Source organism: Vollenhovia emeryi, unplaced genomic scaffold, assembly GCF_000949405.1.
Source record: "Vollenhovia emeryi isolate VEMERY1.0 unplaced genomic scaffold, V.emery_V1.0 DF939226.1, whole genome shotgun sequence".
NCBI lineage: Eukaryota > Metazoa > Arthropoda > Insecta > Hymenoptera > Formicidae > Vollenhovia > Vollenhovia emeryi.
The window spans coordinates 521966-545279 of NW_011967140.1; the positions used below are offsets into that span (position 1 = coordinate 521966).

A 23314-nucleotide genomic window follows, 5' to 3' on the forward strand; every position below is an offset into this window, starting at 1 on the left:
GAGGGGGCATTGTGGTGTACAGATTTGCGGCATTACTGCGCATTACTAGGCATGTTTTGGGCATTAGTTTGGGCATTAAGTCTTGCTGGGGCATTATAAAGATAAAATAAGATAAAACAAGATAAATAAGATAAAATGAGATAATAAGATAATGTAATGCCCGCTGGGCATTAGTGGGCATTGGCGTACAAAATTTTGGTCAGCGGTTCTCCCCTCGGTTTATCCGATGACAATTTTTTCTCAGTGTGGAAACAATGAAATATCCGACGTTGACAATTTTACGAGACAACAATAGCGTAGGGTTTTAATTGTTAAGATGTGAAACGGGTCGTGTTTGGATTCTGATTGAAAAATATGCGCTGGCTGCGGACCAATAGATCGTTTTCTCCCGGCGTGTGCTGCCTGGCTCGGAGCGGTGTCTCGAATATGATTGTTTCGCCGAATCTCAACGCCGCGCGCGTACGTTGCACGAGCGCACGGCCAATTTATTCGGCAGGCACGTCAAAAAGAGCTCAATTAACGCAAACGCGGCGGGCGTACGTACGCTATCGGTGTCCAGCATGTGAACAAAAATAACGAGTAAAAATAGCGTGCCCGATCTTTCCTCGTGGAACGGACGGGCAGATCGGGCGCGTGGAATACAAAAACGCCAAACAAGCCGACAGAATGCAAAAAAAATGAGAGAAAAAGAGAGAGAACTGGCGCGAGAGAGGAAGGGGGAGGAAGAGAGAGAGAGAGAGAGAGAGAGAGGGAGAGAGAGAGAGAGAGAGAAAGAGACGGACAGGACCTGCGGATGCGATGGAGTAAACGCGGGGGTGAAAGGGCCGGCGAATAATTAGTTGAGAACTTAGTCGTTATTTCCGTTATTCCATCATTTTCTGCCACTTCTGATGTCCGGGCGGGAGAGCCTCGTGGCCGATGTGCGCGTTCACGGTGGGATTTAATGGGGAGTAGCGCGTAGCGGGCCGTCCATTCGCGTTGCGACGAAATATGACAGTAACCAGCGTCAAACAGTGTAACGTCCGGTCCAATTACCGTCCGCTATGCTATGGTTCGTAAAATGTAGTAACTCAATATAGCGCGCAAGCGTGTTGCGTTTGTCGGCGGCGTGCAGATTTCGACGGGCGGTCTTCCGGACGCCCTTCGTTTCGTTTTACTTTTTTTTTTTTGCGATAAAAATCACCGTCCGCGATACGATCTTCGGAGTGTTCAATTTAAATCGCGATTGGCGTCGAACGATACGAAATTAATGAGGGTCGAAGAATTATCCGATTAAAGGCTCAGAGGTTCGCGGGTAGTGAATAATTTTATAGGGGTGGTATACGTATATATTGTCCCGTTAACTTGGTCATTCCTTTACGGGAGAACACCATTATACAAAAAACTCTTTTCTCTCTCTCTCTTTCTCGAGAGAAAGAGAAACTTGCAGATGAGCAGATCCAATTTTAATTAATATTTTTCGAGTGCAACAAATCGGCAACAATTCTTACATTCTTACATCGAGCAGGTTCTTGTATTATCTTTATTACAATTCCGCCGACGTGTACATAGATTGTTCTGCTAACTTGCGTTTCCCTCTAGCGGAATATCATTTTTCATAGAGACTCGCAGAACGAGTTGAATCAATTCTAATTAATATTTTTCGCGAGCAGCGAATTAGCAACAAACTCTTATATCGCCGTTATAATAATTCCGTGGATATAATAATAAACTCGTCAGCCCCGAATGTGCAAGGGTTTGTGTTTCGCGCGCGGGTATTTTTAACGAATTTACGTCAAGCCGAACTGTTTCAAACTGCTCAAAAGAGGCGTTTAAAGAAATACGCTAGAGACGACGTGAAAAGAAATCATCCGGGTAAAAATAGGAGAGTAACGCGGACGGGGATGTTCGGGCGGGCGCGGCGCGTGTACCGCGGTGGAACGGAGGATAGGAAGAGGCCGAGCCGAGATAACTTGCAAAAATAATAATGGCCGTGAATACCGTATTACTCGTCTGCCGTCGTTCCTTCCCGTTATCGGCTTCCGTGCGCGCGAGAGGGAGAGAGAGAGAGAGAAAGAGAAGTATGAGGATAAAACAGAAGTAGAAGAGAGAGGTCTGAAGAGGTGTAAGAGAACTCTGTAGACCGGTTATAAGAGAGCGTGCGGAGGGTTATATCCACCTTCGCAGCTATCGGCAGAGATATTTGCCGTAGGGCACCGCGCGCGCCATCATTAGAATCTACCCCCAGGTACCCTCGCGGGTCTTTGTGCCCACCGTGGGCGTACACCGGCCTCCTGCCTCTCCAGACCACCCTTCGATCCACCGGTAAATCGCCTTTCCAACTTACCCGTCTCTCTCTCTTTCTCTCTATCTCTCTCCGGCCCGCCCCACCTCCCCTTTAAACCTGCATCCTTCCCGCCCGATTCTCGTGGGCGGTGTGAATAGAGTTCTTCTTTATCAATGCTTTGAGATCTTGGCGCCGCCGATGGATATACATATAAAAAGCGAGGGATGATTTCGCGGGCGGCAACGGCGGTGGTGGCGCGATGGAGACTGGTGGTTGCAAGTGGCGTAGCTACGAAAGGAAAGCGGCTTCGAGGGGTGGAATTAGATTTGTTAAGGCTGCGCGGAACGCGTGACGTTGCGCGGAGACGTTTGAAAGGCGCGAAAGCTCCTCCGGGGATGCACGCATTCTCATAAATTATCTCCCGAAGCAACGACGGTACGTGCGCGAGGTAGTATCTGTTTTAAACCGCCACTTTGTTTAGAAATTTTTTTAAAAGAATCACACGTGACAATTGTCATTTCACGTAGAGGCAATCGATGCGGGGCTAAGCCTTGCGGACAGATTTGTGGAAGTCTTGAAGAGAGGTGATAGCATTGCCCGATAACGTTGCAACCTGTTTTATATTTCATCTATTTATGCATCACGGGCGCAGCCGGTCGGGAGTCGAAATTAATGGCACAAGTAATTATAATATCACACCTGCATATTTTAAATAAAGTTTCTAACGCGAATAAAACGTGATCAGATCTGCCGGATAATTAATGACCACCCGGTGTACCTGTCGCGTTTTGAATAATTGAAAACATAAAATTGAACACGCAGCCCAGCAAGTCACACGACTATTCGCGATAACGCCGCTCGTTTAGTTTAAGCTTGTTAAATCGTGCCTTTCACGACGCCGCTGACATTCTTCGGTAAAACAATTTCGCCTTACAATCCTTTCGGCACCGCTGTTGTCCCCGGTAGCGTCAAATGTTCCGGGGGACTATCGAGAGTGGATTTCGCCCGAGGGATCGCAGCCTCGTGACGATGTCGCCGTCGCAACAATTTCTGATAAATACTACAAGCGTCGCGGCTGACGCGACTCGAAGATGGTTCGGCGAAAGGATAAAAATGGGATAGATAAAGGCGGAAGCTTTCACGGCGTAAGTGCGGGCTCTTAGAAAATCGAGTGAGAGAGCTTCTTGTCGGCGATTGTTACCCCGCAATGTAGCGCGCGCCGAGGTTTATTTAGAACGAGCGTTTAGCCGAATCGATTATTCGAGATATAGAGTATCGGGCCTCCACAGAGCTCTGTCCGAGCTCGTCCGCATAATCGCGCCCGAAGGAGCGAAAAATCCTCTGTGCTCGGCGTAATTTGCAGGACGTTTCGCGCGATAATTCACACGAATCACTGTGTTTTGCGATCGGTAATAAGTGTGCACAAACGACAAATGACGAAAATTCGCGCGTCCCGAAAATTCCCGGTGGCCGGGACGCGCGCGCGCGCGCGCGCGGAAACATTATTAAAGTCCTAAAGTAATGTTGATTAGTTTAATGGCTTTTGATTTAATGGCCGGTTGCAACCACAGGCGCAGCCGGTCCGCGTGTGTCGGTTTGGTAATCGGCTGTCGGATTGCATGCGACGTGCAGTACGACGCGCGGCGCGCCTCCCGCTAATACATTGCGCCGCGCGATGCTTCGTACGCAATTACAAAACAGTACAAATATTTATTAGTTTATTTAAAAAGCGTTCCGCCCGAAACCGAAAAGTGTCCCCGCCGATACGACGGCGCTCGTGTCCTCGCCGATTCATTTCGAAGCGCTTTTCGGCGCTTCGCAAACAGCTCGCGCTGTTTACTCGTCATTATTCGATTTTGTGTTGTGTTTCAATTTTGCCGGCGTTGTAAACGCGAGTTTACGCTTTCGGGTAACGCAAACTTCAATTAGTCCGCTGTCGATTCTCGATTCGCGCCGCGCTTCCGTTTTTCACCGCGAGCGGCCAAGTCCCGCGAATGAAAATCGCGCCAAGTCTCACGCGCGAGTCTCTCTATAAAGATTGGCACGTGCCAGCCAAGATGTTCCCGGTGTCGTCGCCTCGAGTGCGCACACACCCTTCATTCCTCTCTCTCTCTCTCTCCCTTTTTCTTCCTTTTGACTCCCTTCGACACCTTCTTTATCCGCGTTCTTTTTTTATTTACCCTTTATTTGACGCTTGACACGCGACGCGCGTAATAGAATAACGGCCTCTCCGACGACGGAAGTGGCGCGCGACGATCTCCTCTGACGGAAGACAAACTTCAATCAATGCCGCCGGAGACAAAAGACGTTCGAGAGCGGAAAGACGACGACGACGACAACGACGACGACGACGAGGACGAGGACGAGGACGACGGCGATGGCGACGGGCTGCTTCACGGATTTATCTCATAAGTGCCGTCGATTTCCCTCCGCTTTCAAACCTTTCCGCAAAATTTCGCCGGAACTCCATGTCGAGGAAGATTGGCCGGTGACGCGCTTAGCTTACGATATATTTTATGGATATCGAGTGATTTCAGCGCACTTTCTTTGCACGCACCGAACGAGCAGTCTCGACGGAAACTTTGCAGACGGAAATTCCCCCCTTTTTTTCGTGGATTTGCCTTGAGAATACCTTACGAGTATTCATAAAAATTTCGATGCGAAAATCGTCGCTGATAAATTCAACATAAATGCGAAACGTTGGCAGTATAGATGCGATTTACTCGCTTGAATATTTTAAAAACGCCGGCAAAAATCCGCCGGGCATATATAAATCTTCCTTTCAGTAATTTCCTTTGCAAATGTCACGCAGACGTTCATATTTCCGAAATTTCTCCGGTACGTTCCCTTTCGATCAAATTAATTGGTCCGAAAGTTGAAAATTGAGAAAAATATTACGCGCATGGTACATTCTTGAAGCTTCGAAACTGTTATATGTACAGTGATGGGGCAGAATGGTTGCGACACTTTTTTTTAATGAAAATATGTAGAAAGGAGAGAGTGCCAATGTGAGCCACAAAATGAACGGAACACAGTTCTGACAATATAGAATCAAAATTTCTCTTTAATAGCATAAACGTATTCGACCCTTCTTCGAGTCTTCCTCAGTAAAAAAAAAGTATAATGAGATCATCGAAAGTACAGGATGAGAATACGGTACAACTTATAATACAGATTGGTTCGACAATAGTCAGTTACCTCGTTTAGACCGAATAAAGCATAAGGCAATATCTTAGGGGATCACTGCACTGTGTGACTTTAGAGTCATTCATCTTTTTTTAATGAGTTTAGGGACGTGCGTTTAGATTCATAGTTACGTTCCAAAGTCTTCCCCGAGGAATATTTTGCTCGAAAGCATTTTGAGCGCTTCCGTGTTTCGGTACATGAACCTGAATCTATAAACACGCACGTTCCTAGATCTATTAAAAAAAAGAAGTGTTGCAGCCATTCTGTCCATCACTGTACGTCTAATCGAGAAGCTTATTTTCTATACGTTCACGCTGCGAAATGTCCGCAACACGCCCGCGATGATATTACTCTCTGCAATATTGTATTAAGACAAATTGCGAACACGTGATTTACTCGCTATTGGAGATCACGCTAGACTGGATGAGAGAAACTTTTAATCTGATTACTTATTTGCACCAAGAATACCGAGTATGATTCCTATCGCCTAGAATTTATCTCCGAACTTCGTATCTCGATTTACCTCGGCGCGGCGTTTGCCGACGAAAAAGGGATTGCTATGAAAGGATTCACTTCTGAGCAAATTTTGTCAATCACGCTCGCAATAGAATATTTAACTATTACGAAAGCTCCCCTTCCCCTCCCCTTCTCTCTTTCTCTTGAATTTTAGATATCTACAAATTCAGGTGTTTTCTTGACCAGATATCTGACATTTTTAATAATACAGAAAATTTATTGCGAAAAACATTTCAAGTTGTTAATTACTGCTGGCGACATTGAAGAATATTCTCGTTAGTTGATTGTACGTCGTTGACCTCAAACATGGTGTTCCCACGTAATTGGGGAAAGGGGGGAAGGGGACAGGGATACTTAAAAATATCACGTATCGACAGTTCTTTGTACTGCCGACAACTCGAATCGGAGCGCAATTTAAAGTCGAAAAATAGACGCGAAGATATCATCTTTATACTGTTGCGACAAATATTACCATATGCCTCAGTGGTCGAATTGATGAGACGCCCGCCTCGAGAGTAGGGAAGTCCAGGTTCAAACCCTGGCTGAGGTAATATTTTTCGCAATAAATTTTCTGTATTATAAAAAATGCCAGATATGGTCAAGCAACCGCTGATGTTGTTAATCACTGCTGGCGACATCGAAGAATATTCTTGTTAGCTGTTTATATATCTAATTTCTATTTCATTGTACATTATCTTGCAACTCAGTTTCTTCCCAGCTTACGTTTGTCTGCGTATTTTCCAAGTTTTCTGAAAATTGAAACAGCAGACAAGATTATGTATACGTGTATGAGTTCCAAGCAAGCTTTTAATTCAAGACCCGACTCCGGCAATCCTACTTGCAGCTGCGCGCCTTTAGAAATACAGGGGCGATAAAGCGTGCACGGTTTCTTTCAAACTCTCTTTGCAGCGATAACGCGCATCCATCCCTCAGGGGTACAATCACTTTCGGAACGTGTCCGGCGCATTCCTTTGCATGTCACGCGTTTCTCGCAGCGTTTCTGGAGCGCGCTCGTCGAAATGCGCTTCAGCGCGCGACGCGCCGGCATCTCGAATCGTTTTTCATCGGGCTCTTAATTCCGCGATAGAATACGGGGGATGAAAGGAACAGCAGCATCAGCGGCGGGCCTGTGAATGAATCCGTGAATTTATTCCACGCACACCAGCACGCTCACGTGGTCCACTTCACGAATTTGCGACGTCCGCTTTTAGAAATCGAGCCCTCACATATCCTACGTTCGTTTGGCCTCCCTATCCTCAGCTGGCGACGTTATCGAGGATACGAGAGAGCGAGAGAGCTTGTGTATTCTGACATTTTCTTGAATATTTTTTCCACCTCTGCAGACCGACTCTGTCGACTTTATGGAAATGTAAAGGGCGTAAAAAAAGAGGAAGAAAAGAGAGAAGAAGAAAAGAGGGAAGAAGAAATATGTTATTATATTCTGAATAGAAAACTAACATGAACGATCGTTGCAACAGTCGCACAATTGTCGTTACACCGCGACAAATTTAAAGCGTGAAAATAATATAAGAGCGGGAGAGAATAAAACAGTTAAGAATAGAGAGACGGAAACGGGAGAGGAAGCGACAACGTTAATATAAAGTTTGAAAGTGGAATAAAATGGAACTTTTACTAATTAATTGAAAAATGATAATCGACTGCGAGTGATTGACGTACAAACGTGCCCAGAGGAATTTGTTCGCGACGTGTAATCAGTGAGCGAAGGTAAAATATTTTTGTCGTCGCGTATCGTTCGGCAAACATCTGAAAAACAATCTCCTGTCCGTCGCGAAACTATTAAATATCCATATTTGGCGATGGTATACGATGACGTTAACTCTCCAGCTTTATTTCGAACGTAGTATTTTATCGTAATGCTTGACGTTTACGTCGACCATGCTGGTTACAGGCAGACAAATAGTCGGGCGAAACTGCGTGTTTGTATGACAAATCTGTTTTTTCCGAGTTATAAAAAGTCGCCAAAATATATATCCAATGGGAAATAAAATTGATCAACCCGTTTGGTGGCGGTCGCCAGATATCGAATAATAAAAGTATCGGATCGATAAAGTAAAATTAGATGTAATTTTATTTTATCGCCAACGCGCGCGGGTACATTTAAATATACACAACGACAGAGGATTTATTTGTTCCATTTCGAAATGGCCTGTAATACACAACGACAATTTTGTCAATGGGCTACATCTTGCATCCCGCTGTCCCGCCGAACGTTTTATATCCTCCGGGAAATTAATTATATTTTTGTCCCGTAAGATCGAGATGCCATCGAATGGAAATGCATCAAACCCGTTCCAAATCCCGTTTTTCCCGCTATCCATTGCTGCGCCGAAAATCGCTTCGGGGCTTCAACTTCGCTTTGATAGCTTAAGCGCTCGGCAGGCGGAGCGCTCTTTCGCCGGGTCCCGCTCTGAAAATTGCACAGTACTTTTTTTTCACCACAAATTACTTAATTAATTCCGTTTCTAAGTGAGTCGCGGAAAAAGGTATTGCGCGTTTAGGAACATATGCATAATATACATTGCGCGCGATTCTAAACCTGGGCAGACGGAGTAAATTCATCGGGGAACGACCGCCGCGCCCGGATCTCTGTTAATTCCCGCGGTTACGCGAAATATAAAGTTCAGGAGCCGTTTTACGCCAGGTGAAATTATCCCTCTATTCCCCGAGAGATTTTAATAATAATTTGTACAGTAATTCCGCGAGCGTACGTCGTACGCGGAATACGGCGCGTTTCCTCTCGATCCCGTTCCAAAGTGCAAACGCGGTCGGACGCGGCGATACGTTTCCCGCGATTTACGCCCGGGGTAACGCGGACAGATCGGGCCATCAACCAGGGACGACGCATTAAAAACTTTAAAACTTGGCCCCTTATCATCCGGGTGTATTCCGGGTGCATAAACGCGCGCGGCGCGTCCGCGACGTGCACGGCTCTTTCCACTGCGCCGGGAGATCCCTCATAACTCCCGTATTTGCGAGCGTGTGCTGGTACATTCGCGGATGCGACGTTGTGTATAGTATATACAGGGTCATCGAAAAGTATCGGACCCCTTTAATATTTTCAGTTAGAATGCACTTCGGAGAAAATGTCCAAAAGCAAAGTTGTATGGTTTCAAGCGGGGAGTAAGATGATGATCTTGACTTTCACCTTGACCATGTCCTTCGAAGTCATTTCAAGGCCAACTTAATTTTTTTTAACGGAACCCCCTACTTCTTGTTGCATATTCCTATAGCTTATCTCGAGAGCTTTCCGAAACACTGCAATAAAACATTTTTTCATTAAGTACTTTGTGAGTCATAGAGGTTTCAGGTTAACAATTTATTGACACAAAATGTAAAATATCTTGTAAAATATTACTGAGTTTTCGGTAATCATATTCCGCGCACAGAAGTATTAAGGTTACGATTACCGAAAGCCAAATAATATTTTACAAGATATTTTACATTTCGTGTCAAAAAAATTTTTTAACTTCAAACCTTTATGACTCAAAAAGTGCTTAATGAAAAATGTTTTAGTACAGTGTTTTGGAAAGCTCTCGAGATCAGCTGTAGGAATGTGCAATAAAAAGTTGGGGGTTCTATTTAAAAAAATTAAGTTGACCATGAAATGACCTTGAAGAACATGGTCGAGGTCAAAGTCAAGGTCATCAGCTTACTCCCCGCTTGAAACCATACAACTTTGCTATGGGACATTTTCTCCAAAATGCATTCCAACTGAAAATATTAGGGTGGTCCGATACTTTTTGATGACCCTGTATACGTATATGTATAAATATATATAAATATATATACGTGTGTGTGTGTATATCAGTATATATATACACGAAAGAATTCCAGCCAGTGCCGCGGGGGAGAGGAGGGAGGCAGCGGCGAGATGAGGGAGTGGGTTAGATGGGTATTTTACGTTTGAGGGGTTAGTAAGCCCCTGATGTATTACTGGCTGAGCCTGCGGAGTCAGCGCTGCCGGTCCAACAAACCGGACAATCCGATTTTTTCCTCCTCTTCTCCTCTTTCTTGCTTTCTATCGGTCCCCGTGGCGGCGCGCGGGGAAAGGGGGGAGGATAGACTTGACTCGACTCGAAGACGGAAAAGAGCGAGACTCTCGTTTCTTCCTTCCCCTCTATCGCCGCGTGCGCGTTACGCGGTTTCAGAGAACTCTACGGAAGCGCGATACAAGTTGTAATCCCCGCCGAATTGCATCGGGATATTAGCCCGGCGCTATCTTAATTAAGTGCAATATCGATACGCCGATTCTCAAAATTGCTTGAAATCCTCGATTCCCGGAGGAAAGCGTCGATTACTTCTTCTTTCTCTCCGCCGTTCGACTTTCCGTAATAATTTAATTTTACAATTATTAATCGCGCGCGAGATTATAATGATTATTATATGCCGCGTATTTTTATAACGCGCTGATTATTATGAAAATCACGGAGGGATTAATTATGTAACAAACATAACAATTATAATTTGACTGTAATGATTACCATGCGCTTTCGCATTGTGCGTAAAACTAACTAGTGCAGATCGTTATATTTCCACCTGAATATATTAACATGTATTAATGAAGAAATATTTTGCCATATTATTATTGGGCAATTACAATCATTCATTAGGATGTCCACGCGATTTCGGTAGAGTAGATATCCAAAATTCGTTGTATGTACAATCGCGATAATTAATTAATAGCAATTTAATATTTGACGTATATGATCATCTTTGCGGAACAAATCGTTTGCCCGAACGAGGGTTATTTTATACGTAACCTAATTATAAATTATAATTAACCATTCTGCGATCATAAAGGCAATTAAAATTAACTCGTATTTTACAACACATTGTTTTTAATTAAAATTTGACGATGACGTTGTAAACAAATAAGAGACACGGGAAAGCAAACGGCGGGTAAAACACAAGTGGCTGACTGCTGACATCCAATAAACGAGTCTTTACACTGACGATGTAATTGTAATAGTTTTCAGATTTTTTGACGTTTCAACCGGAAAACACGAATATGTATTTTCACGGCTGAAGCATTTCAGCTGTAAACGTACCTTCTAAGATAATTAAACCCCAAATCTCATTTAATGAGAATCCACGCCGCTGCAATGCCACGGCAAGACGGCACATTGGGGAAAACACACTTGCGGTTGCAGCAAGCGCTTACTTTTCTTAATTATATTGGTGGTAATAATAACGATGCGATGTAACGCGAAGAGCGCATTGCGCTATTGTCTTATATAAATTTAAAAGTTGTATATTACTTATTTTGCAAACAGCAGACATCAAATGGGAGTGATTCTCGTTTTGCGAACAGCAACGGCGCCATTTTTGCTATTCATTAAGCGCGTTTGCATCCCCATCTTTTAAGAAGGCAATTTTGGAAATGAAAGAGTACAATTACGATTTTTTCTTTCTCGAGTTGCGCTTCGTTTCTCACATTCCGAGCATCCGGCAGATTTTACGTATTCGAGCGCGCCTCGTTGCTCGAATTAAATACCTTTCCCGAAGACGTAACTTGCAAAGGGCGACGCCACTTCGATACGAATTTGTCGAATCAAGAAGGAGCGCGATAGAACACAAAGGTTGCCGGAGCAACGAAGTACTGGAACTCGCGCGAGGACGTAGGTGCCATGTAAGTAGAAAGACTCATTATGTAGTCAGCGCGCGCGGGAGATGTCTTCAAAGGCAGAACCCGGTTAGGTACTTCTGTGAATCACGGAAACCGAGGTCAGGCACCGTCTAACTCCGTCGGCAACCGGCGACAACAATGGCAGAGACACCACCCGGTTGTGGTTACCTTAGGCTCATTGTCACCCAACGGCCGGCTCGACCAGGTAGTCGAACTTCCGTCGCGGAAAAGGAAGTTTGGTTTCGCAGTTCCGCGGCGAACTTTGCCCAGAATGCAACGGAGGGAGGCGCGCCACCTCGCCCCGTCCGACGGATCTCGACAATCTCGCAAATTGACGCCGAATCAACATCTGCCGGACGGAGAACTGCTGAAGCTGGGCTGCAGTCGAATTTAAAAATGGAGCAGCGCATACTTGAGCGAAACAATGGAATTAATTAATTCAAAATTCCCGAGATAATTCCAGTTTTGATTTTAATCGCGGCGCCACGATGCAACAACTCCCGTATTTCATGCATGCGAGCAAGAATAAAAAAAAGACATTCACGTCGACCACAATGGTTGCAGCGCGAGGGGGGACAACATACAGACGTCGCAGTCGCCGCCCGGGCGAGTGGCGGAAAATCCGCGCCGGCAGGTGAGACGAGCACGACTGGTCGCCTTGAATTGGATATTGAAAGTCCGCGAAGTATTGCAATCAAGATCCGATTAATTGCGTTCCTTTGATTTATACGCGGCTCCCGGCCGAAGTTATATAAAGTTAATCCGGACGATTTTCGAAGAGAGAGAGAGGGGGGGGGTAAGAAAGAGAGAGGGGTGAGTCAGGGAGAGAGCAGGAGAGTCGAAGCAGCGACAGTGCGAGGTTGAACCGAGGCTCGAGTTGCGGAGGTCTGGGGGAGAGAGCCTTTCAACTTTTTCCAGGAGCCTCAAAGAGAGTGCAGCTTTCCAAGGATTGGACGTCGATCGTGGGCGCCAGGCTGCCGGCTCGAGGAGAGACAGAGGGAGAGACTCGACGGAGGCGCGGCGGAAAGTCGTCTAGATAGAGCAGCTTTCTTAAATTTCAGTGTACAAACGTCTCGCCGGAGGAGACGCGAGAGATCTTTTTTTTCCCCCCCCTCCCCTGGCCTGGACGAGGAAAACGTTTTCATGGAGTACATAGCGCGAGGCGACGGTGTACCGTGTCGCGACGGAGCGACACGGTAACTGGTAACTGGTTGAGAATTCTACTTGCGCAGAGACAAATTTACTTTCGGAGACAATTTATACCATAGCGTAAAACGCACACGCGCGTAAGATTGACTTGAGACTAAGAATAAACGCGGCGGATCCGGAGCGCGCCTTTTCCGAATGATCTCCTCTTTCGGGAAGACACTTCCGAGATCCATCCTTCACTTTTTTTTCTTTTTTTTTTAATTTAAAAGACTTAGCAAGTTTCGCCGTCACGTCGAACACTTAGACGCCGCTAGGCGACCCGAGACGCCGCAGAACAAATTCCGGCACAAAGGACACTGTGAAACCAGCCGTGTAATTTCCGGCATTTACCGCGACACGATGTTGCCCGAGAAATCGCGCGCGCGCGCGCGCGTATACAGTGCAGCAGGAATGTTAAGTATTCCATGGGTTGGCGCTGGACGCTATAGAGACCGCGTTTGAAATTCAATATCGTGAAAACACGTCGCCAATATTATGATATTTCTAAATTCATAATACCGAGCGAATAACGTGGCAGAGGTTGACGTGGAACCCACGGCCGGATGGCAAGGGGCTGCGGAGACGAGGAGGAAGCCCGGAGATCATGGTCGCATATTGAAAGATACCTCTAATACCAAGTCACGGCACTCGAAGGCTTCCCATAGGTGCGGCAAACATCCTGGATATACGTTTAATATCCACGTAGACGTTATTATAACGGGTGTCTCCCAAGTTCGCAGGTAGATCCAATTTAAGTTTCGCATATAAGCGCGAATTGCACGTCTATACGCGGGAATGATAATTACGCGTCCAAATGGCCGAGGGTCTCCATTTACATTTAAATGCCGTTTGCTGACTTACGAGAATCGCGCGGCGAAAAATTGTAATTACAATCGAAATTAAACTAACCCGTCTGCCGGCCCCGGGACTCGGCTAAAAAATGAAATAAGGTAATATATTCCCTTTCTCCTTTGTTTCCTCCTTAATTATGTGACGGGCACCCGGACTGTGTAATCAATCAGACCCGACTCGCCGTAAGAAGAAACCCGATTACATCGGACAGAGCTCCCGCGCCGGGCGAAAGAACTCCCCTCAAAAGTCGCGACACGTCCACCTCTCCCTTCGAGCGGTTAAATTCAATTTATCCGTCGTAGTACACGGGAGGAGACGAGGAAGGACCGTGGCTATTTCACCTGACAGATGCCTTTATAGCTGAAACGTGCCGCGATAATGTAACGCGCGGCGGTGGGTAATGGAACTTATGATATATCTTGGCGACGAAGAGAAAACCGCGGCGGCCCCCGCGTATAGAGAAGATGATCCCACTCGTCCGCTCTAACATCGTAATATTTTTCTGTGAAGAACCGCGAGGAGAGCTTTTACTCAGGACTGCGCCGGCAGTATATGTATATATCCGCGGCACTAAATTAAAATATGTCAGCGATACCGCGACCCTTCCGTAAGTACGTACTTATCGACGCTGCGAGGGTCGGCAAAGGTGAGATTATGCGCGCGCCTCATGGGGAAAAGAATTTTCCTCTCGGCTCCCGGCACATCTCTTTTTATTTTTAAATTAGATCTCTCCGTAGACGACGCGCGACGTGCGAGAATGTATTTAACATGTTGCTCGTTATGATACGTACCGGCGGACGAAACTCTATATTCAGCCCCGAACTTTTACTAATGAAAAAGCCTCAGACATTAATTGGCCTATTACTCTATAATTTCGTAATGATACGCCGGAGAATGACTGGGAAAAAAAGGCATGCTTCGCTAACGAGAACTCGGTTCTAATTTTAATACTGAATTTTTAATTTCAATTAGACTCCAATTGCAGCGTCCCTAATTCGTTTCGCTTCTGCGAATCCATTGCGTCTTTTATTTGATAAATACTGAATTATCAAAAATTCACACCACGATCAGGCCTGCAGCGTTGAATGCAAAATTGGCGGTTAATTGAGAGTCACAATTTCTTTAATCGTTTAATGGATTAATATAGATACGCTATTAATGGGATCTCCAAAGCCCTATCGCGATGGCTCGCGACAACGGCGGCGAATGCGTTGAGTATCGCAAGGTATCCGGCGAACGTCGGCCGGGAGATAATTTTACTGCTCGCAGGAAGGATACCGAATATCCGCCGTTCCGCGGCTTGTGGATTGGCGGAAAAAAGGAAGGGTGGTTTCCGAACGGAGAACACATCCACGGAACCGAGCCTAATGGGAAGTGGAGGCTTAATTACAGGTTGAGGCGGATATTAAGGGTATGCACGGCAGCGCGGTATAAACGTTGCAGCTGTCGTGTGTGTCTATCGACCGAAATTGACTCGCGCGCACGACAGACGGAAGGAGACGAGAGGAGGCGCGGACAAAGACCGAAAAGGGTGGAACGGGGGTAGGCGAGAGAGGACGGGGTGGAGCGGAAGGGCTGCGAAGATGGTCGCCAGTGTTGGGCGGCATTAAAACGCCATAATTCAAATTCTCCTGGCAGCTCTAAAATAAACCAATTAGGACGTTCTGTAAGCGGATATTAAGATTCCCATCCCAGATATACGCGGCCTCGTGTGGGTGGCGGTTAGGCGGTGGCATCGTCTCTCCTTAAAGCGCTCCCGTACACGTCAAAGGAGTCACGCGTGTACACACGCGCCGCATAACGCCGGACCGTTTATCGGCGACCGTATTCTCGCTCGCGTCCCTTTCCTAGGGACGCTATGCGAGACGCTATCCCAACACGAGAGACCTCCTGGGCCGCGCAATGGATGCGATCTGTTAGTGAAACTAAGATATTACAGGCATATCTCTGTCGCGTAATCCAAGTATCAGATGTAATCAACGCTTCGATGTACCGCACCGTAAAGTAATCTTGACCCCATCGAGAAATGATAGAGGAATGACAGGATGTGCGAATTGAGAGAAATAAGCTGCCCTTTGTACGTATCAGCAGAAAAACTGGTAAAGATTGTGTTTCGAGAACGATTATTACGACGAAATTCAATAATCGTTATAAACTATAGCAATCTCACGCTGTAACTATACATAATATCAATATTATAATTCCCTACACTGATAGAAAAAATATCTTAATCCAAAAAAATATTACTTTACTCACGAAAATTATTTATTAGGTGGCTCCTAATAGCTTATTAACTTAAATTTTAAATAAAAAAAATTGTACTTTAATTCTATAAAATGTTTACAGTTTATAAGTTTTACAGCGAAGAAAAGTGGATTTCTTATTTGACAAAAACAATGATTTCATTTAATAAATAGTATTTTCTTTCTTATGAAATCTTTAGTTAAATGTAGAAAATATAATGATTTAAATTAATTTACTTAATATAATACACACATTTACTTGAAATTTGATATTTCTATTTAAATAGAATAAATATTTACTTCGTAAAAAAATAATTTTAAGTAAATCTATTTATTTAGTTTACAAAAATATTTTTGTCAGTGTACTTAACAACGTAAATGTAATATAATATGAGTGTTATATTACATTTATCTTGAGTAGGAAATTATAATACTGATGTTATGTAACTGTTACTTGGTGTTTACTGGAATGTTAAAAAATACAACTTTAACATTTTTACTTTCTTTTATTTTGTCGGCGACCGGGTTTGAAATTTCGCGTACTGATAAAATTTACAACTACATATACTTAAATTTCAATTTTTTCTACTTTTGGTCGGTTTACGCAGGAGCCACGTTAAAATAAATTTATATTTAGTATCAATCGATGAAGTGCACAAAAATTGGATACTAAGCGATTCATTAAAGTTAATTTCGTTTGAATATCTGCACTAACGAGGGCAGCTCCTTCCCAGACACCAGTTTAAGCGGCTATCCACGATGGCTCCCCGGGACCTCTTTAGATTCCGCTTTGTGTACTTTGTGGTTCTGTCGGCCGCTCAATCAGGGTCTGGCGCATAAACGGTATCGGCAAATCCGATCTGAGATCGTCCGAGTCACGCGACAGGCGGACTGCGCGGACTTCGGGGGATTCTACCGCGTACGACGCGGCAGTCATTTTATTTTCTATGCAAGAAAATGCAAGCATAATCGCTCAAGCTCGCGATGCGCCGACATGCGATGATACCCCTTCGCGTTCCGAGTTAGTTTGAAATTCTGTGCATGCACAGAGAAGACAATGAATATTCAATGCAGCCAAAGACGGCGGAAAGCAATTCAATTATGCGGTTCGATAACCCGCGTGCTATTAATTATCGAAAACGACGTATCGTCGAAACGTCCCGGCGTCGACAAATATTTCCACTTGTCGTGGCTCCCGCCGTCCGCGACGATTCAAGCGCGAGATTCTTCAGTTCGACGTGATTCGCGGAATTCCCAGTGGCTCTCGTCAACTTGGCGACAAGCCATCAGGGTCGAGCGGCGGGAGGGGGGGGGGTAGAAAAAGATCGCCGGGCAGAAATTAGGGGAGTGAAAACGCAGAAGGATCGCGTCGCCATGGCGCTGGCGTAAAGAAGAGGGTAGAGAAATGGGGCGGGGATAAGAACGAGGATAAGGAAGCGGATAAAAATTACAGATCTGGGTCATATATTCGCCGTTGAGATGGTCTGCCAGTGACTTCTCCGCTCGGGAGCTCGCCAGTCCCACCATTTCGCAGGAGTGGTAGCCGCATACGTCAGACGGGCCTACATATGCCGGTGTCCTCGACTACTGCGTGCGAGAGCCCGGATTGTCTTACCGTCACAACCAGCCGTTGTTTGCTAAGTCGCGGTCCCGCGGGGCGAATAAAACACTCAACACACTTCCGCACGGCAAATATGCGGCGCTAAATAACCGGCTATAGGGAACGTAATTCCACTCGCTGCTAAAATATTCTTCGGTACTTTCGACTCGGATTAATCCACGGAAATTTAAGTATCGACGGTTTGCGGCAGCAAAAGAATTATCGCGCGGGAGAGATGGGGCGAGAGATATACGCGACTGCGTCGTCTCGTGTAATAACTCTTGTTTTCTGATATTTATAGAAACTTATTCGCGCGCGAGTTAAATCGTAAATTATCAGTTACGTGCCACATTGCCGCAAAATTTAAATCAGCTGACAAGTTACCGTGGGCAAGAATTAATATCCCGTTTCAGTGGAATATGAATAAATTTTCCGTTACGGAATTTAACGGGATCTGTATTGTTCTAGTGTGTCTAAGATTAATAAGCCGCATTTGTCATTCGCCGCTGCTCTTCGCGAGGCTTTTAAATTTCTGCCACGGCTCCGCGTGTCTTTGTATTCCAGCACTAGTTTGCTGCACCGTCGCTCGAAATGGAACGGAGATCTGAATATACATACCGCGCGTATGCTTCGTACGTTTGAAAACTTGTAAAAGTGAACGTGACAGCTTGACGGTAAAATTCTTCGACGGGGCGACACACGGATGGCGGAAGAAAATAGGATACATTTGCAGCATTGTTGACCATCGATACACGATTCTGCAGGTAGAAGGACGGACTCTCGCGGAACGCGCGCCTTTATCTCTTGCCAATTTTTATTTTCTATCGCCGCGCGTGCACGTCGTGGATCGCGTTACGGCGCATAAATCCAATGGATGTCAGAAATTCATTTCCATCCGCGAAACGGCCGACGGCAAGTCAACCGCGGTCCTCCTCAAACGTCTAATGTCCTCTTCGATCTCGCCTGGAACTTTCGGACGGTGCGTTAACTAAAAATCGAATCGGACCGATAACAAACTTCCTCGCGAACGTGAAACGTGCCGCGATCGTGCGGCGCAAATCGTTTCCCCGGCTCCTAATTTCTCGCCGTTAATGACTTTTTAAATCTATACGTCGCGCCGAAGTCACGTGGCCACGCGTACCTCGGCTGTATCTCTCGGACACCTTATATATCAAAGTCCAACTTATACGACGTCCGGAAAGACTCTTCGGGACGCCCCCGAGTCCTCGCCGATAAGCGTGGCGAGTAATGAGTAATAGGCTGCTTATTTTCAAAGTTCCCTCCGCGGAGGCGAGCGTAGGCGAACGCTGGCGTTAGGTGGAAAGCGACAGGAGGGGGGGCGGGGGGCGGGGGGCGCGATAAAGGCGGCGTGCGAGCGGCGGGGATGGTTGGAAGTGCCAGTAGATAATACTATTAATTTACTTCCAAGAATCGTAAAATTACGATGAAACTTTAAATTGGATATTTTATCTGAGAATCTCTCGCCGTGCTCGCCGCCCGTACTCTTTTCCTCTCGTTTCCACCCCCGCGCTTTCTCGCGCCCCCGCCAACCGGCTATCTCTCTTTCCGTTTTTTCTCGATTTATCTATCTATCTATCTGTCTATCGCCGTCTCTCTCCCACCGCCGGGCTTACAACCCTATCCTTTTGTTTTTCTCTTCTTCTTCTTTTTTTTAGCTCCGGCGCGCACGCCATTCAAGGGAACAACGTTTCCATTGAACGAGCTGACTAACCAATAGGTCTTATCTAGGATATATCGTTCGCGAGTTCGTGTAATGTCCAGCGGGTACTTTGCGATCCTCCTCTATGACGAAAATAATTACACAAAGTGCATCACTTAATCCGCCTCGCCTATTTGCTGCGTATACTCCCTCAGCCGTTGTATCGCAACTGCCGCGGCCCCTTTTCACGCGACAGTCGCAGCCGGAAGCGTTTCTTACCGCACGCGCCGTGAAATATTCGAATCCGGAGGAGACCATAAAGCATGACACGCCGTTCGGGCCGGGTTAAGAGGCGGGTCGGGTCGACAAGATAATCGTCGAATTAACCATTCAAATCGACGGAAACGAGCGGGCGTACAAATCGCGCCGCCGCAGAGTTAAGCTCCAATTCATCCATCGTTCGGCGCTTATTCCGCGGCCCCCCCGTCCCTCCTATCGACCCCCTCGGCTCGCGCCGTTCGGGGGTTACGTGAGATCCGGCGTCACCGAGGGGCTTAAAGGGCTTTAAGGATTTGGGAGTGCGAAAGGCGCCCTTCTCTCTCTCTCTCCCTCTCTCTCTCTCTATCTCTCTCTTCCCCCTCCCCTCTGTCTCCCACCGATCCCTCGCCTCCTTTTTATGCCCCCGCAAATTTACCATATTACTCGCGAGCCAGGTACGTGTAATAAAATTTGTCGGCCGTAAAACACAATTTCCCCGGCATAATAATGCAACGCGGCGCGTTCCTCTTCACGTACCGGACTCGGTACGCAAAATTATGCGGCACGGTCGTCTTTCCGGGAAAGTTGACGAACGTGCCGAGGAGATAATTCAATCGATGCGGAATCTATTGTGTACTCCGGTCTATCGTGTCCTGTAAGTAACGGATGCAAATTGAATTAATCGAGAATAGCGCCGGTGGCACAATCCGCGCTACAATTTCAGAACGCCGAGTCAATTCTTTCTCGCCGTCCTTTTAAAATCGTTCATCGGAATATACTTTGGGGCGTGCTTTGTCCTGCTTGATTTCAATTTATTTTTCCGTTAGAACTAAAAATCTATAATCGCGCTCATTACTAATTTCGTCGCGCTAAAAGTAATGTTTTGCCGACAATATTAAAACAATTGTTCTACGATGCAGTCGTTGCAAATAAAAGAATTCTTTTTATTCATAAACTCTGATTGAAGAGAGGCGCAAAATATTTTATATACAAAAAATGGAGAGAATAAATAAATTAAAAAAATTAGAAATATTGAAAAATACATCGTTTGCATGATAATAAAATTGCGTTTATTTATCACGCGTCGTCACCGCGTTTGTTGCGCCGCGTTCGATAAAACCGTTTGTATTTGAATAAATATAAATGGTAACGAACGACATAATCAGCGAAAGTTTGTAAACTGAAAACTTCAGCAACCCGCGGAGCTATACAGCTCCATTTCGCTCTGCGCGGAGAGAATAATCGCCCTCTTTAATAATAGTTAACTTCTTGGATGAAATACCGACTGAAATTATGCGCATTTAGGAAATTCGTAATATGCAAATTATACACATTATTTGATCAATATTTTCCCGTCTGGCGCAAATCTTTCGCCGTAACGTACGCTCTATTTAATGGCAACAATTAAAATGTATCATTCCACGGAGTCTGCCTCGCTGAGATCAACGACTCCAGTCTCACTGTCTCTGTCCGAATATGTCCGTTATTTATCGCACCGTTGCTTAATCGTGCAGCGAGTTTAACATTAATTATTTAACGGGCTAACACGGCCGCGAGAGAAGAATCGTTTCTTGGCGACCACCGCTTTTTGCTGTCTTGGCTTTTACGCAAATCAAGCGTTTCTTCGCGGATCCGATCTAACGACGCAGAATAAGTACAACCAGCGTGACGAGTCGTTCCTCCTCCGCTCGCCGCTAACATCCAGCTAGGATCCAGCATCCCGGTCGCGGCACCTCCACACCTCCGAAATGAACCGCAGACAAGTAAGCGACGCGCTCTCAGGCCCTCTCGCCTCCTCGCGGCACATTAACCTTAACGACCTTTTAGCGAGTTCTTTTTTCAAGCGTCGGAGACGGGCGGATTTTTTCCTGCCAGTTCCTGAGATTGCCGTGTCGCCAGCTCAGCGCCTCTTAATGTTGGCTTTTTCCTGTCTCTTTTTCACCCCTTTCTCTCCTCCCTCCTCCCCGCCCCCCCTGCCGAGTGACATTCCGAGACACGCTCGAATTTTGATGTACTACTTTAGGGCTTTTTGCCGGCGGGCCGAGAGTACACAGCGATTACGGAGCGGCTGGACGAGATCGCGTCGTGCCGTTTGTCTCGCGAGGATTCAAGACGTTCGTTCCGGACGGATTTCCACCGGGGCAAAATATATCGTACCGTTGGTTCTTCCCGAAAGGGTTGTTGATACGGCCCGTCCAGTCCAGGCAGTGTAAATTACAATTTCAAATTATATTAGCCCCGGGCAAATAGGTCCGCTCCGGTTTACACACGGGGAATGAAAGATATATGGCCGGGTTGTAACTCGCTTACGAGGCCCGATCATTTCTCGTAACGTTGAAGCATCTGTAAATTCGTCATGTTTGATGTTTCTTCGTACCGTCAGGACCTACCGACGAAGCGGCCGCGGAAGCGAGACCGCGCGCACGGTTATCAGAAAATCCCGCGCGACCCGGAGCTCTATAGCGCTTTCTAAGGCGATTCCGCGGGATAACGTCCTCGGGTCTTTACAACCTCCTTCGCGAGCCGGCACCGAAATTTTTTCCCCGCCTCCGCTTCTTCCCGGTCGGAATCTCGTTTGCAAGATACGCGCGCGGAATATCGAGGAAACGTTTTGTCGAGACGAGGACGGACTGCTCACGAGGACCGGGGGCTAGAGTTAACTCCGACACCGTGACTTACGACGATTCGGGGCAATCGTGTGCGAGTAAACGGGAGAGCATGCCCCTGTACTCCGAAAAATTCTCGCGAGTATGCCAATTTAAGACGGTACGCCAGTCGATTCTCAACTACACGCGCGCGAGACGTCCCGGGCGTTGGCGGAGAGGCAATTATTAGCGGCGTTATCGATCTACCCTTTATCAAATCTGATGGCTGAGCTTCTTGTTAGGTCCATCAGGGTCGAGAAATGAAGGAGAAAGAAAGCGGAAGGGCGCGCGCCCGCCCGTGCCGCGCGAGATAAGAATGGAATCGCGTTTACGATGCGGCGCGATAAGGCGGGATGGAAACAAACACGTAGAAATTAAGCGGCGCGATTGCATTCCGTGGTATTGCATGTGATGCGGAATTGCGCAATGAACGGGTTATCGCCGCATCTCCGTAAGTCTGCGCCGAGGGAAGATAGTTGGCGAGGGAAGCGATACCGCGAAATCACGGTTTCGGCGAGAGCGGACTCGGAGCATCCGAATCACGGGGTGGAGGGGTGGAAAGCGGCAACGATAACGGCGATAACGGCTGAGACTGCATGAAAATGATAATAATGGCGGAAAACTGACGAGAGCGAGGGGGCCGATTAAGGAGCCGCGGCCGATCGATTTAATCCGGGATTTCGAGGGGCGAGGGGATTTTCCGGCGGCGAGACTAAAAATTGCGTACAGAAAAATTAAGCGCGAAATAACGGCGCGGGGCCGAAGGCGGGCGCAATTAATCTTCGCCGCATCAGAATCGCCGCGATCTGTTCTATCTATAAAAGTTGTTACAAAACTCACGTCTGCGGGAAGAGCAAGCACCGCCGGGGAATCTTTATGAGCCCATTCAATGCGCCCATCCGAAAGAACAAAAGATTCCGCGGCAATTTTGTACGAAAAATTGCCGCGTTTTCTTCCGCAGATCAATGGTTTAATTAATCGATTTCTAGAGCCCGCGAATATACGCGGAATAGTCACGATGACGCGCGTAGCTGCACCGCTATATAAAAAAAAATACACAACATTCACACAGTGTGTCAAATTAATCCAGTTGCAATCGGTCGCGTGACACCCGTGCCGCGGCGTGTACGAGGAGCATAACTCAATTTCGATACGCGGCTTAAAAAAATATAATAACACGCAACGCTGTCGTATGTAGACCGATTTATCGAACCATCGATTTTTTTTTATAAACTCTGTACGATGTATATCCG

General features: G+C 46.3%; 1 protein-coding gene across 2 annotated transcripts in view; it reads right to left on the reverse strand.

The window, feature by feature from the left end:
- LOC105560627 overlaps positions 1–23314 on the reverse strand; it is a 227897-nt gene that overhangs the window by 178030 nt on the left and 26553 nt on the right. The window contains exon 3 of one of the 2 annotated variants that reach the window (XR_001008843.1): positions 7404–8396. The exons of the other annotated variant lie outside the window; for it this stretch is intronic. The gene's annotated coding sequence lies outside the window, so the exon portion shown is untranslated. Of the gene's footprint in view, positions 1–7403; positions 8397–23314 lie in introns of those variants that run through there. 2 annotated transcript variants of the gene reach the window in all.